Source organism: Melozone crissalis, unplaced genomic scaffold (genome assembly GCF_028551555.1).
Source record: "Melozone crissalis strain CALT ecotype California unplaced genomic scaffold, PUWL_Pcris_2 ptg000106l_1, whole genome shotgun sequence".
Classification (NCBI taxonomy): domain Eukaryota; kingdom Metazoa; phylum Chordata; class Aves; order Passeriformes; family Passerellidae; genus Melozone; species Melozone crissalis.
This window is the reverse complement of record NW_026535883.1, coordinates 3,556,182-3,573,297: the sequence shown is the minus strand read 5'-3', so window position 1 is coordinate 3,573,297 and position 17,116 is coordinate 3,556,182. Positions and strand designations below refer to the sequence as shown.

The 17,116-nt window shown below is 38.0% G+C and overlaps 1 protein-coding gene across 2 annotated transcripts in view; it reads left to right on the top strand.

The window, feature by feature from the left end:
• Positions 1-17,116, top strand: part of SUPT3H (SPT3 homolog, SAGA and STAGA complex component) — a 252,426-nt gene that overhangs the window by 151,177 nt on the left and 84,133 nt on the right. The window lies entirely within an intron of this gene.

Below are 17,116 nucleotides of genomic sequence, written 5' to 3'. Positions count from 1 at the left end.
GGCAGCTAAAGATCCAGTGCTGATGTGAATCAGAACTTTAGATCAGGTTTGAGTTGTGGTCCCAGTGATGGAAAGGAAGTGTGCCCCTCAGTTTTCCCCAACCCTGCTCAGTGCTGAAACAGCCACTGATGTGGGAGGTGGGAACATGGGTAGGAAAAAAAAGAGGATACATTCAAATATTTTGAAGGGGGAGTACTGTGATTCCCTATTCCCTCATGGAAGTGAACACTGTTTATATTATTTTCCATGACAGAGAGCTAAACTGTGACACATTATTATTCTGGATCAGTTGGGTGGCGAGAATGGCACACTTGAAATTACAACATGTAGTTATAAAGTGGGTGTTCCAGCACACTGCTGGCTACACCATTATTACAAAACGTGAACTTGCACTGAACCATGAATTTTCAGAAATAACACCTCTGTAAAATATTGGGGCAGAAAATAAATAGAAATTGGAGTGTCAGGACAAGAAATTATTTCAGTCTTTAGCTCTGCTGGGACCAAGGAGATTCAATTTGTACTCAGTAAGAGTGAGTTCAAATGTTTTGCTCTTGCTGGTTTGTAGGAAGCTCCTTCTGATCTAAATATAAAGCTCAAAAATGAAAGTAGTATTTCTAGACTTACTTTAACACTTGGCATTCGCAGAAGCAGGAGTACAGGGAAATTTTGAGAATGAACACATTTATTTTCTAGGACTCACATACATATCATTGTACTGCAGCAAAAAATGCCACTGTATGCACTCAATGAATAATTTGCTGTTAGTAGAACCTACTTATTAATATTTAGGTGTGGAATTTGTCACTGTCCATCTAAGATAATATTACTTATATGATCAGATGCACTGCTTTACTTTCTGGATCATATAACACAAAACTATTTCTACTTAATTAAAAACCCTTTCATTATAAGAGGCTCTTAACAAAAGTCTGTCTTTTAGGCATATAAATGCACTGAGATTAAGCTGGATTTTCAAACTAGAGACTATTTCATCCCATGTTGGGATATAATGTATTTCAAAAGAATTTCCCATTACTGCCACAGCACTCAACTTTGTGTTTGGCCAAATCTATCAAAAGATCCTTCAGCCTTGCTGTGACTTTTTTTAATTAAGTCTTCTAGAGAATGAATGCAAATTCATTAGGCAATCTGATGTGCATCTCAGACCAGTATCACGATGGATGATGCGTTTCCTGGAGCCACAGCAGGTGAATTCTCCTGGTGATTTTGTTTGCATGGACTGTGGAAGCCTGAACTTCTACAACTGACTGAAGGCTGAAGAAATGGGAAGCACCCAGATGCATTTTGTTTGCATTGTGAGATGGGAAATCTGTTCAACAAATTATCTTATTATATCTAGCTTCTGACATTAAATGTTATTTTACAGAACATTCACTGCTCATCAACTGACATTAGATATCACTGAAATTACCATAGGACAATCAAACATGGACATCACAGATTGCCATTGTACTGATTAGATTGCAGATGATTGGAGGGATGTATCAAAAATACAGTTTTTCCCTCACATGGACAAGTTGTGGATAAAAGTTGTAAGTATTCCCTACTGGGTCATGCTCAAGAAAGGGTCAAATAGTGAAGTGATGACCTAGAATCAATAAAATGTAAAGTGACCATAGATAAATTGATTTTTGTTTCTGTGCATCAGGTATTAAATTAAAAAAATGGGTATAATGTTCCTTATAAAGTACTTCCAGAATTGAGTCTTGGAGGGCCCTGCAATATATACTTTTGTGGTGTTGTCTGTTTATTTACAACCTGAAATCTGTCCTGATGGGGGGATTTCTGTGTCAGTTCCACTGTCTCTCCACCAGAGCATTTCACTGCAAGCATCTCTAAAAGGAGAAACACTCTCTATGATGCTGCCATCTCATGAGACTCATCTCTTTCATTCATTAGCTGATGCATTACAGTTTATTACATCTGTAAGTTATAAGGGGAAACCTATCTAAAGAGAGTGTAAAAACTCCAGCAGCCTTAAGTTTATTAACAATAGTAATTCAACCCTAAATCACTGTGTACATGAATCCATTAAAAAGGCCTTTTGCATTAGGTCTTTAGGCTTTAGCTTACAGGGTTTTAAGAAGGCAAATCTTAACTAGATGAAATTCTGAAGGTTACTGTGAGGCATGAGCTCAACCACTCTGCATTTTATTGTTGGCTGCAGCATGTGGTGAGTACCCAGCACAGAGATACTCACATCTGTAACAAATAACCATTTTTTTTCTCCTAAGTGAAGCTCAAAGACATATTAGCACAGCCTATTTATCTGAATGAACTAAGGCTGTAAATAATTAAGGAGTCTACTCTGGGAATACTTACACCATCATAGAAACTGATTTTCATTCAAGTTGTATCAAAAGAATCCCCAATAACTTTGCTCAACTCATTTTACACACAACTGCCATTCTCAGCCTCAATGACTTGCTGTGACTAAGCCCGTTATTTTTATGTATTTATTTGTTCTTACTGAAGGAAGCACCAAATTTCATTCTGTCCTACCTCTTGTCCAGTGCATGGTGGGATGCCTGGGGTGAAGGAGCAGATCTTTGACTTCTTATTAACAGTGCCATTGCAGACTTTTCCTCCTGGTAGATACTGGGGATATTGACAATTGTAGCAGCAATTCAAAAATGTTGTGAGGTTGCTCTCACCTCCATCTCTGTTGTCTCTTGCAGAGCCCCCTGGCTCTCTCTGCATTTTGACTTTGTTGACACACTATTTTTGATCAGAATTTTAATTTTGGTTTAGCAGTAGATAGGGAACTCTAACACAAGAGAGGGTGGTGGTTGTGCTGGAACCTGTAGGAACAGAAGTAATTTTCTCTATTCAACAACTCTGCAAAAATGTACAAAATGCAGTGAGGCCCCTGGAGATATCTGATCCAACCCACTCAAATGAGGACCATCACCAGTACCAGATCTGCTCAGCCATGGCCTTGTCCAGCTCATGCTTTGGCAAGTCCACCAAGGAATTTTTTCAGAGTTTCTCCTGTTTAACTGTTGCAGAGCCTCTCTGTCCTTCCATGAGAGAGGCATTCCCAACATCCTCCTCGATCCTTCCAAATTGCAATTTGTGGCTGTCATCCCTCATTAAATCATCTGACATTAACAAGAAGAATTTGAATCTGTCATCTTTTTAATTGCTTTTCAATTATTCATAGGCAGCAGCCTATAATTATTTGATCCCTTCAGCTTCCCCAAACAAAGCTGATTTATTTGAATATTAATGCCAGCAGACATTGTTATGTTTACAGTTCATTCACATCAGAGATATCCGGTGCTGATGACTGGAGTGAATTAAAATCTTTGAGTTTTACTTCCATTCAGTACAGTCGAAATCATTTATCCAATACATCTCTTCCATGAGTTGTGCAGCCCTTCTCCTATGCTCAAAACCTCAGTTCTTCTCAATGCTCAGTGAAAATGATTCTCCTGTTTTGGAACAATGTTTAGATTTTCCATCTCTATTTCATTCAGCACAAATTATCTTTTTTTATTCTGGTTTATGTCTGAAGCACTCCTTTGCTTTGCTTCTTAATTTGACTTGCAAACCTAATTAAGCTTTACTTTGGACAGTCCTTCATTCCTATACTTCTTGACTTCTAATAGTGTGGCTTTCTTGCATGCTACAGATCCTATTCCTTCTCAAAAAGCCACTGATTGAAAAGTGACTTGTTATGAATATGAGTTTACTTTTCTAGTGTTCCAGGTACAGGTTTTGAACTGCAAAGTAGTTACTGTGTTGACATTGTTTATGCTACTGTCTCGTAGCTTTATATTAAAATGACTGATACTGTTTGTAAAGCTTTATGGAGGTTTGCAGGTTTTTAGTTTAAATGTTTAGTTAGTTTTTGGTTTAAATGTCACTGAGAATTACGATTCTATATGATATAAGACTGGCTCACTTACTCTAAATTAGAAGAGAAATGTATCAGGCACAGTTTTTATGGTTTCCATGTCTGCTAAATCACCTCTGCATTTCACAGTTTTAGCTTCTGGGAAGTATTTATAGTTTTTGCTTAGGAGTGCATACAAGTTTAGATACAACAAACTCTAAATTTAAGCTCAGTAGAAATTTGGTTGGTTTGGGGGTTTTTAATATACATTTCTGCATTATTTTGCAGATGTTTCCTTTTGCATGAGAGGTGAATTGTTAGCAGTGTAGGAGTGCTGCTAATTGGATGGAGAGGGAGGCAAATGAAGGCAAATACCTGTCCATGTGTGGGGTGTGGTTCTCTGACTCCTTTGGCCTGTTTGTAAAGTGGATGTAGAGCAGATATCACTGTCATGTAAAATTCACATAGGTATCCTATCTTTTTCCCAGTACAGGAACCAGCCTTGACAGCAACCCAAAAGGGGAATGACCTGTATTAATGGGCAATTTTGTCTTGAGTGTTAAAAATCTTATCCCCACTTTCTCGATCTGTTAAATCCCCTCAATGATCAATATTCCTTCTAAAATTTTACCTAGGCTTCATCTTTTATATGCTACCTCTTGATCAACACTCTGCATTTCCCTTTGGATCACTCCTTCCTCAAGTCCTTCACAGGAACATCATTCACTCTGTCATTGTGAGAACAGAGACTTCTTTCTGTCTTTGTGATACCTGTACTGGTTTCACTCACTCCTCTTTTCACTCTTTTCGGTAAACATTGTTAACAGTTTGTGACTAATATTTGAGTTCACCTTCTTATAAATGCATGAGAGAAATGGAATTGTCCTATTGTTTTCCATTTATTTGTCATGTGTTTTTGTGGGGGTTTTTTTGTTGTTGTTTTTGTTTTGTGGTTTTTAAGTTTGTTGCATTTTACCGTCTATAGTCTTCCCTCTATTTCCATAAACACTGTAGGGAATATCTCTAATAAATAGAGGATAATGTCCTTTTTTACCCCTTTAAACTGTGCACTTTTGCAGAAACATAAAGATCTCTTCTTGTAGAAACCTGTGTTACAATTTTTCTAGGAGATAAACATCATAACCCTGGTAGTTGTGCTCAGGCTCAACCCTTACCACGGACAAAACCACAGAATGAAGATGTTACTTTACATCCTTGCTTTTTTGCCCTGAGACTCTCATCTTCTGCTGAGGATTTCAGTGATGTTTCTGTGGAACTAAGACCTGCTGGCACTTTCCTTTGTGCCTCCCCAGGGGTCAAGACAAAGGCTGGAAGCACTAATTTTCCTCCTCCCCACTGGCATCACAGGCATTATCTTCTGACTCCTCTGGCACCAGTAATGGATATCCTGGCTTTGGGCTCAGCTTTCGTAACTTAACACGTGAACAGTTTCAGTGGAGCTGCACTTAATTGCAGGGCTGCAAAGCTGGATTCCCAAAGCAGAGTTCTCCTCAGGGTAGGGGAAATTATTTGTCTTCTCTGCTTGGACCCGTTGCCAGTTTCCAGAGCTTTTTGCAAAATACTGAATACTTTTGTCCCTTGACATGAATTTCTGCTCCGTCTGTTTAATCAGACTCCTGGTCAGTCAGCTGGCAGTGCTTTGGATTGACTGGGCTGACTGTAGGCCAGAGCCTTCCCAGTTCATACCCAGTTACAGAATATGCAAATTATGAAGCGTTGGTAGGTGAAATATTCCAAAATTCATTAAATATGACCAAATTTCTCCATAATCAGTTCGAGTCTGACAATAGCCAATAACCTGAATTTCAATAGAAGAATAAGAAATACACACAATGTTCAAGGAGGTTTATGGCCCGTTTTCTGTTTTCCTACATTCAACAGGTAAAGGCCAAGTTCTACCCGCTAAGAGCAAGTAACCTCCTAAATTTTCCATTGAAGATTAAATTTCTTTAAATGATACAAGAGTCATGGGGTTCCGTAGTACTCTGTGTGACTAAAAGGGCTTTTTTCATGACCACTTTGATGCACTGTTAGAAATTTGGAAGTAGACCATGGACCAAATACTAGGAGGACTCCATGGATGTCTTTGATCTAGAAAATTTTTGCAAAGAGGTTTTTCTATCTTGTTTCCTTTATCTGTCTCAAAACCTCTCTTCATCTTTCCTTAAAAACTGTCATGTTTTACAATCATCCCTTTCATGTCATTCACCCTGCACTCCTGAGAAGTCAATCCAGTCTCTGAACCAGGAAATCAGTCTCTGCTACCTCCAGGATAACTTTTTAAAAGAAATATCTCTCTCCCATACCAACCTTGGGTTTAGGAGGAACTTTTCTGAACAACTTCAAAGATACTTTCCATTGTTATTCAAATTATTTGTGAAATGCCCTCATATTTCAGTGTATTCTAACCCTGAAAAAAGAGTGTATCCAGGAAAGGTAATTTCAGAGCATCTCCACCCAAGTCAAAGTGAATTTAAATTATATTGAAGATCACAGCATTTGCACATTCATATCCCAGTTGTGGGCTCTTCATCAGTTGCCAGGTGAACTATTCCAAGATTTTAGAATTCAGTCTATCTGTTCATTAGACTTTAAAGCCCTCACAAATTTTTATGTCAAGAACCTACTTAAGAAATAAAATGTTTTAACTATTCCAACAGTTGCATTCAATTTGAAGGATCTAGTAAACATTATGAAGCAGAGTTAAGGGAAATCCCACATGGCTAATAAAGTTTTGGTAGGAATAGGAGATAAAGTTTGAAGTTTTCATAATAGATTATCTAAATATCTCCAATGCAAAGCATTAAACAAAGCAGGCCCAGAAGCTGTTGTATAGTTTTTAAACTCTCTTCAGAACCTGAATAAATGTAATTGTTTTCAAACTATTGATGTTCTGGCAGAAATGTTACTACTCTTCCCCTGTATTGTTATCACTATTTCTGTTCAGATTTTCAGAGTGCATTTTATGTGTTTTTTATGTTAGCAAGGTCCTACTACCTCCCAGTAATTTGATTTTAACCATTTTCACATTTCCATTAAAACTGTCTTTTAGTAAGAGGAAGTGTAGTAATTTATCCTTACAGGGATGTTGTGACTCAAACACTCCCTTCCCTTCCTGTTGCTTGATCCAATGTAATTAAATAATAGATTTCATTTCATAACTTTGCAGTAGCAATAAAGAGGAAATTATGTTCTGAAGGCATGTTTATTTTTTTTCCTCAGCCTTTTCATGGCTTAAAAGTGATTCTTTCTCTTCGTGCTAAAGTAATGTGAAACAGCCTTTTCAAACTTATGTCCTTGGGAAATGAATGTTAATTAAAGAATGAACATTAAATAGGAGTTAGGAAATCAGGGCCTTTTTTAGACACAAATATCTGTTATTCAGATTTTGCATTTATGCTCCTCCATGGTGCTTTCTTTTCTCTCTCTGAGCAAAGCTCCCTCCTTTTTGCTTTCTTTGATTTTCCCAAGACAAAATTTGTCACATTCATGCTATTGATGCTTAGAGAGGCTACCTGGAACAGAGGCTAGACAAAGTTAAAGAATAAAATAAGTATTTATTGAACAGCCTGCAAAGGATGCACCTTGGGCAGTGTGAGAGCCTGGCCATGGCTCTCTATCCAAGATGGACCCAAAGTGGACCCAAAATGGATGACTGGTCACGAGTTTTCCCACTTTTATAAGTTTTGGTCCATTTACATATTGGAATTAATTGTCCAATTACTGCTCCATGTTCTGGAGTCCCATCCTCCCAGATTGCTTTCCTTGATTCACTGTTGTTTTACTTTTTGGGCCTGAAGCTGCAATGGTGTCCTTGGTTCTCAGGCTGGAAAATTATTGTTTTGTGTGAGTGAACTTTGAAGAGAACTTAGTAAACTTTATATGACATTCAGAGTCAGTACAGTACAGAATCTGAAAAATATAAAAGCTAAAACTTAAGGCATCACTCTTACCTGCACAATTTACTTTGTTTGGTTTTTTGTAAGCTCTGATAATTATAATTCATACCAATGAGTAAGAAAATACAACAACACATGCTTGGAAAAATTTCTACTTCCTTTCCTCATTTTTACATGAAAATGGTTATGCCTTGGACTGGGACTATTGTTTTCCCTCTATTTTTTCCTTTCTGTTGAATTAGAAGATTCTTGGAAGAAAGTAGTTACAGATTTAGAATATTGGAACAATTTGGAAATGTCCTGGAAAGACATTTCTTGACATAAGACAAAAAAGCTCACAGAGCTGCCTATATTGAGATGCATTCTGATTATACCTTGTCCTCATTGACATTAAAGATTTCAGGACAGGGTGAGCCTTTCTCCAGTGTCATAATGTACACTGTATATCTTGTGATTAAAAAAGTGTTAAAACTAAAGGGTTTTGATTTTTTTTTCCTACTAATAATTTGCATGCTTTTTTTTGGATAGAATTTTTCTACAATAATTTGGATACATCTTGCAAGGTGACACTTGAGTGTCAAAATTCTGCAGGCAATTTAATGTACCTGGAGTCAAGACACCTGTGTGGTCTCTCTGGCATCCAAAACCATTTAAACCCATAGTACTCTACATCTGATGATCTCACATCTTACATGTCTCACTGTTTAATCTGAGAGATCCTGCAGCATTTGCTTGAAGTCCCCATCCACACTGAGAAGCTCTCACTTGGTTGACATGTGCATTTGAGTAGATGAGAATTAAAAAGTAAGAAGTCCAGCGTGAATCATTTCAGGTAAAATCTTTTAACATTCAAAGTCTTCCATCATTACCATGGTATTTCCTAGCATGAACATGATTTCATCTCTCTCCAGGGCTGTGAAAACTTCTAGAGCTAAGAGATGATTTTGGTATTTTTGTATTTTGTATTTTTGATGTTTATATTTTAGTTTGAACATGAATCCTTTTTTTCTCCTTTTGTCTCCAACTCTAAATCTTCAGAGCATTGTCTTGTGTATGTTCTGAGATTTGAATTTTTAAAATATATTTTTATCCTTCATTGCTGGGCCCTGGAGCAGAGCCTGGGCCCTGCTCTGCCCCTCCCTGCACACAGGGACACCCAGGGCTGAGGGCCCCTCTCAGCTGTGCCTCCTCTCCAGGCTGAACAGCCCCAGCTCCCTCAGCCTTTCCCTGTCAGGGAGATGCTTCAGTCCCTCCATCATCTTTGCCACCCAGCACTGGGCCCACTACAGGAGCTCCATGTCTCTCTCGTCCTGAGGAGCCCAGAACAGGACACAGCACCCCAGATGTGCCTCATCAGGGCTGAGCAGAGGGGCAGGATCCCCTTCCTGATCTGGGAATGCTCTTCCTGATGCCCCCAGGACACCATTGGCCTTGGCCTCATGGACAGTCTGTTGTCCCCCAGGACCTCCAGGTCCTTCTGTGCAGAGCTGCTTTCAGCAGGTCACTCCCAGCCTGTACCACTTCCAGGGGTTTTTCCTCCTTCCTGCATTTGCCTTTGTTGAATTTCAGACAGTTCTTCTCTGCCCGTCTCTCCAACCTGTCAGGTGTTCCCTACATTCAGAGCACTAATGGTTGCCAGCTCTTCATAGGAATACTTCATTACCCTGAAGCTTCCTCTAAAAGCACTTTATCTCTGGGCTTGGGGTGGGTAAATAAATGTCTTCTTTTCCCTGTGTCAGACAGTGACGCCTGATTCCAATTTGCTGTCATATGGAAAGGAAGAGTATTTATTTAGTGTTCGGGTGAAACTAATACAGGGCAATGATTATTTTCCTGTGTGAGCAGTGTAAGGATACATGATTTAAACAAATGGTGCTCTCAACAGCAATGGGAGAAAGGAACCTGTTTATATTAGATGGTCTCTCAATCAACAGAGAACAGGGGGTTTTCTACTAGCAGTCTTGGAAGCTGCGTAAGAATAATCCTGAGTGGTGGTTTCTTCTGGGATTTGAAACCAAAGGACAGGAAGCTGAGGGATAATATAAACCTCTTCTGGTTTGCATGCCACAGTAATATTAGAGAAAGAAAAGAAATAGAAATAATTGATGGATAATAAATAAATCTGAGTTAATAAACTAAATATTCAGAAATAATGTTATCTTCAGTTCTTAAGAATAGTAAATTCTAATAGATTTTTTTTACTAGAGAAAATGTGAATGCATTTATTGATAAATAGTTTGCATGTTCTTATTTTTTTAAAGTACCATTTAGTAGCATAAAGGCTTTCAAAGATGTAACTTAGATGGAAATAGTAGTTATTGTTGAGATTCTCCACTTGGAATATCTATAGTAATAGTTCTGTGAAAAAGAAGCAACCCCTTGGGAAAATTTCAGACCAAATCTTGTTAGTTTTATTTTTATTTGGACTACATGACCTTTAAAGGTCCCTTCCAGCTCCAATTATTCAATGATTCTACAATAATTTCCTCCAAAACTTCATAATTTATATAGTTTAGATACAGGAAAAATTAATGCCAGTGATTTACAATGGAATGGATCCACTTACCTCAGCATATTTAGAATATCCTGACAATCCTAGAACAGGGACAATCAATAACAGGGGACATCTACACTCATCTTCAGAAGTGAGGAAATCTGTTTGCAGAGGTTGGAGGCCTTTTGGCTGTGAGAATTTTTCAGTTTCATGTTGGCTAATGAATCTTTCATATCTGTAAAGTTCACACTTCACAAAGCTTTTTTCACAGTCTCTTGCTCATTCTAAAGAACACTACTCCATCATTTCCACTTGAATGATATTTTTCAAGCTTTTTTTTCCTCCCTTGTAATAATAATAGATGCAGTAGAAGTTTCCAAGTTTGTTTTCTTGCCTGCTGTTACCACCAGCAGCAGGAGAGAACATCAGCTGTGGCCATCCCCAGTGACACACCAAATCTTGAATTAACACCTATGTAGCCAGTGAATAATTTGACTACATTAAAACTGAGTTCAGTGAGTCTGAATACTTTTCCGTACCTAGAGACTTTATGGTTTTAACACTGTTAGTATAAGCTCACTTAGTTTGGTCAGTGTTACCTGCTATAAATGTCAGGTGTGCAATAGGGTTTCTTTTGCTCCTGGAGAGTAGAAGAATTATAGCTATAAAATTTTGGTCCAAAATGTTGATTTTGGAATTTGAATTGAAAGAAGGAAAAAGAGAAAAAAGTCACGCCTGAAGCTAAAGTTGAAATATGGTGATTGTTCATAAATGCATTAAATTCTTTTCCTTGTGTGTCAGAAAATGGGGGAAAAAGCCTCCAATTTAAGAAGTTAAGCTTAAATTATTTATAAAGAAGAGATTTTTTAAAAAGTACTTTGATTCAAGCTTATCTTTTGCAATATAGAGATATTAATTTTGCTGTTTACTTGACTTAGAAATCTAATGTAATTTTAAAGGAATCATTCTGTCTCCAATAGATAACAGAGCCCAGGAGCATGGTGCATTTTCCAGTTGGCCCACTCCATTACACAGGCTGGCTCCATGTAGTTTTCTAAAGACTTTTACATATCTCTAATTCTTTTTCTTATTTGATATTTTTAGAAAGATCTTATTTGTAACATGAAGAATATAAACAGGCTGTCCATGTTCTTCCTTTGCTGCTTTTGCTCCCTCTGAATGTGTAGCTTCTTTTTTGTATTTTTTTTTTACTCTGATTGAATTGAATATGTTGTTAAAAATCATGAAGAACAAACCAAGAAAAACCCTCTGACCTTTTCTATGATTAGAAGTATGTGAGGTGTGAGTCAAATGAAAAGAGATGCTGATGTCTAAATTAATATTAAATGTTCAATTTAATATGATGGGAATATTCAGAAAATACATTCATCATAGTGATCTGTAGGGCTCTTGGATAGCAGTAGTGATAAAAACCCTGTAAGCTGAGGTGTGGGGCTTTTATCTGGAGCTCCTGGGACTGACTTTCACCCACTTTCAGTCTGAAGGCAGCTGAAGGAAGGGCTGTTCTCTCCTGTGGCTGGAAAAACCTGTGTTCTTCATTTTATATCAGCTGCTTGTCACCCCTGACATTGAAACCATTGAGTATTGAACATATAGATGTGTTCTTTATGCTTTTTAACCTGCTTATTGCTAAAGATGCTTTTGGGTAAATTCTTCTCCAGCTATGAGGAGCTGGCTGCAGATTTCATATCTATATCCAGATCCAGCTCTCTGGGCTGCCTGGACTGGAAGTCAAGGGAAGGTGAGGTGAAGCAGTCAGTCTTGCTTCAGGACTTGAGAGTACAGTTTTCATAAGGGAGAAATATAGTAAATTATGCCTTGAAACCAAGATCTCAGTAGGTGGCAGGGGTTGTGGGGTATGAATTCGTGTTTTCTTATTCTCATGATCTGTATGGACTGAGATTCACTGTATGTCCAACATGAAATAAAGCTCTTATCAGTCTCTACAGCTCCCTGAAAGGAGGTTGAAGCCAGGTGGGGATTGGTCTCCTCTCCTAGGTAACAAGTGATAGAGCAAAAGAAAATGGCCTCACGTTGTGCCAAAGTAGGTTTGGATTGGATATTAGGAAAAATTTCTGCAGTGAAAGGGTGTTCAAACTTTGGAACAGACTGTACATGAAAATGGTGAAGTCACCATCCCTGGAGGGGTTTAACAGATGTGTGGATGTGACACCTGGGGACAAATGGGTAGTGGTGGCATTGCAGTGCTGGGGGAAGGGTTGGACTCAGTAATCCCAAAGATATTTTCCAACCTAAACAATTCTATGTTTTCTAAAGCCTCAAAATGTGATACAGAGCTTCATCTTCTAGTGGTTGCATATAATCAACTGGTGTTATATTAAATAGTCTTCAGTAAAAAATACTTACATTTGAAACTAATTACCTATTGTAAGAAAATTTTTTGTCTTTTAATCTGCAGATGGATGTTTTTTTGTTTTAGACAGCTTGTGATGATTCAGTCATGCTGGTGAACCCTTGAGCAGTGATCCTGAATCGTTACCTGTGAGGGTGCTCTAATGGGCTCCATAACGTAATTATCTCCCCAGGATGTGCTAAAGTGAATAAAGCACATCCCTTTGCTGAGTTTTGGAAACAAATTCAGTGTTTTCCCTCTCTGAGCGTTAGAATAAGAAGATCAGGTGTCACCGTTAGTATCATGTGAAATATTACATGGAAAGATTGACGTGAAAACCTGTATTTACCTTTTCTATTTAGTTGCCTTCATGAAAGTATCAGGATGCTCTGGAATGTATTTACAGGACTCTATCTTAATTCAGAATATTATTTGGTAATTTTATAGAAGTATGGTTTTTACCTAGGAAAGGTGAGAAAATAGGACATTTTAATGCATATTTAATAACACAACAACCTTCCTGCCTCTGAAAAAAAATTCACCCAGGTGAATTTTCTTGTGTAATGAAAACAAAATTGTAGCTCCTGCAGCATTATTCTTGGCTCCTTGCAGTTCCAAGGCATGCAAACATCACCATTCCAGCTCTGTCCTGCAGTTTAACTGGAAGGATTATGTCACAACACGGTATGTTTGTTTTCCAACTTTTTGTCTGTTTGTCCATCAAGACGGTTTTGTAGAAGAAGTATCGGTGATTGTTGACTTTGGAGGTAGTGGAAGAAAAAATAATTCTGGAAGAAAGAAAAAAAGCAGACAGTCCCATTGAAGTAACTGGGCTTCTGTCACAGGAGAATGAATACTCCTTTCAACAAATCTATAATTTGCAGAAGTTGCAAAAAGAAAATAGCCCTAAGGTGACTGTTAACATAGTTCAGTTCATCCTGCCAAGAAAGTTAACTTCATAAAGTCATTAAACCCATGATTACATTTTAAAATATTATTCCCCAGCCATTTCTTCTTAGGCTTTAAAATATAGTTACTGTATATACTACCTTCTTTGTAATGGGAAAAATTGTAAAATACGCTTATTTTTCATAAACTCCTCATTATTAACAGAGCTATTTGCGCTCCTATAGTTAAAATCATTTCAACACTTCCGTTATTTAAACTTCACTTTTAGGGGTTCATAACTCTGCTGTAATAAAAAATATATTCAGACTCTGAGGTCTCAGACATTGTTTGCTGGTATTAGGGAATTTAGTCTGTTTTTCTTAAAAAAGCTGAGTAATTTAGATTGTTTGCTGTTCTTCCATATCATCCCAAATAAAATATTTTGCAATGTGGACCTAATTTCAAAACTAAAAAAATTAAGAGAAGTGAGTGTGTTGGAACTGCTGCAGCCCCAAATTCTGTGACTGGCACCGAGGCTTGGAGAAGGAGATGGTGGGAAATTCTTGCCATAACTGCTCTGTTACCGTGTGGTAACCTCCTGTATGAACAGTTCCTGCAGGATTTTCTATCCCACCCCTCATCTGGAGTCATGGGCAGTGCTGCTCCCTGGATGAAACCCTCCGTGCTCCCGCTGCAGCCAGGGCTGAGGCACCTCCTGATTTCAGAGAGCTGAGAAGACTTTTCTGGAATGACAAATGCTCGGGTGCACCGAGATGGATGGGTTCTTTGGCACGGCTTCCTGAAATCCCCCTTCATCACGTAATGACTCAACCGGGCCTTCAGCTCCAGAAATTCAGGAATCAGGCTTATTGCATATTAATGGCAACTCTGGGACAGTCAAATAAGACAGTTTGTTATAATACTAATTATAGCAAAGCACTCACGTTGTGGTTTGAATGAGTCAATTATGTGTGTGTTAAACTATAAATACATCTTCTCCTAGCCTCGGCTGTGTGGGACGTAATTTTTATTTAATTGCTTGGATACATATTTACCTGAGCATACCCTGGTTTCCCAGGTAAATACATGTACCAATGCATAACTCATTATGGTCTGTTTGAATAAATAATCCATATTTTATAACTGTACAGGAAGTAATTATTTTCGTACTTTGCTTTCTTAAAGCCAAAGAAATTAAATACTGTGTGTCCATTCCTTAAAATAAAATAGATGCAGAAGTCGAGGCAATACGAGAATAAAGTTTTCATTGTTTTGGTAGAAACTGAGAATATTATTCCAGATTTTGATCTTGTGTTTAGCCCAGAATAACTCCATTAAAGTAAACAGTGTTATTCAGGATTTACATAGATGCAAATGGGACATGAATTTGGCCTTTGCTCCTTACTCTCCCTTCCTTCATCACAAGACTCCTGCAAGCAGCTCACACACAACCATTGCTATAAATGTCATTGTCACATGTTTAGAATTTGGAAAAATAAGGTATTTCAGCTAGGGTTGGAAATTAACATACCTGAACTTTATGTCTTAGAGAGTCATGGAATGGTTTGGATTGGAAGGGGCCAAGACATCATCCTTGTGCATGTTTGGGAACTAGAGCGTGCTTTCCCTTTGGATATTTCTGCCATTGTTTTACATGATATTTGGGAAAGCTGTGTTGTGTTATCACCATGCTAAGGTCAGGTTTTCTAACACTTTTAAGCTCAGTGGGGCCAAAGTCAGTCTTGGCATAAATCCATTAGCTGCAATGGATTTACACCAGAGAGGAATATTGGCTCGTTCTTGGTAATTTTTTTTTTTATCCAACTCTTTATATTTTATGTTAGAAACATAAGTAGCTTGCGTGCCCTCAGACTAATCAGAATAAGAAACTGTTTTGCTTATGCCAAAAAATAGAGCTATCGTTTTTCACATTCTTACATTTTTCAAGTGAGATTATGTTACTGTGACTTCTGAATTCCTGAAATCTCTCTGGTCTCGGTGACTGCAAGAGCCAAGAGAGGGTTGCAAGGGGAAAATCTGAACCTCTTCACGCAGTATTTTTTGTGTTGTGTGTACCAGATACAGTTAATGTTTTGTGTTCATGTGATTAGTGTGGAAAAAAATTAATGCAGTCCAGTATTATGATTTATGGACTGAATCTTTTGCCTACTGAACACTTGCCAAAATGAAAGCTCCCCATCCCCCCTTTCCTCTTCTTTGGATATTAGAAACAGCTACTGTTTTTGTTGATCTTTTTAACTTCTGAATAGGCCTATTTCAAGTCATAGCAGCATGGGAGCTCAGATTAATAATATACTTATTCAGCCAGTGATACTGAGTGAAACCATTGCTGGTGTGAGTATGAAGGATAGGATTTCTTTAAATTATTTTCAGGTGCATTCATGCATTTCTAAAGAAGAATACAAAGCTATTTGAACATAAATTAAATAGTTGTGTATTGATCATGTTACAAGTGTGTATGAATTTTAATATCAAGAATTTTTGAAGGTGTCTCTTCTTTTGATGACTTTTGTGCTGTGCTCACTGTCAGTTTTCCATCAGAGAGTTAACAAGGCTAAGGGCAAAAAAACAATTAAATCTTGCTTTTTGAATTATGTTTTTTAATTCAGAGGATAAAGTCTGAAGCATCCCTTCTATCTCAGTCTACAGCATTATGTTTTGTGCTGAAATTGCTTGTCCACAGAGGTGGTGGATTCCCCATCCCTGAAAAAATTCAAGGTCAGACTGGATGGGGCTCTGAGCAGCCTGGTCTAGCTGAAGGTCCCTGCTTGTTCCTGAGGGTTGGACTAGATGACCTTTAAAGATTCTTTCCAGCCCATTCTGTGATTCCGTGATGATAATGGGATTTGCTCCTTTCACCTCACAAGTCAGAAGCAAAGGCTCATGAGGTGAAAGGAGCAAATCCCACTGACTCTTTCTGCATGTTTGGGTTGAACCTTCTTAGTGATAAGCATCAGCTGTGCAGATAACCCAGGTTACCAGGTTTCTAACCCTGTTCTGGTTTTGTGTAAAAACCCCAATTTCCTGCACCTACTGAAAGCTGATGTACTTAGTCCTTTACAAAGAAGTTTTTTGCTCTTCACAGCACAATTTGAGGCGTTCGGGGCGTTTGTAGGCTCTGTCACAATAGATGTGAGGGCAGTCCATTGCTTCACACTCCTGTGGCCGCCTCTTATCAGTTTTTGTGTCATTCCTCGCTCAGTCCCATCTTTATTACTTTCACAGCTGAATGGCCTGTTCTGTTCAATAAGGTTTTTCAGTTCCTTCATTAACGGAGTCGATGTTGCCTATCAATTCATTTTCTTTCTCCCAAATGAAATAAGAGCATTTCTAAAAAAGTTCTTCATGTGAGTCTGCTTTGTACTAATGCTAAGTCAAGTAGAGGTAGAGTTTCTTTCAAAAAATACTTAGGTAAGCTGTTTAAAATTAATATTTGTTATTCTAAAAAATTGGGAGAGCGATCAGCTGCCTTTCCACAGCTGCAGATAAAGTGCTATGGCAAGAATTTGGCATTTTTACATTGCCTGAGAGAATTATATGTTCATATTCTGTGCTAA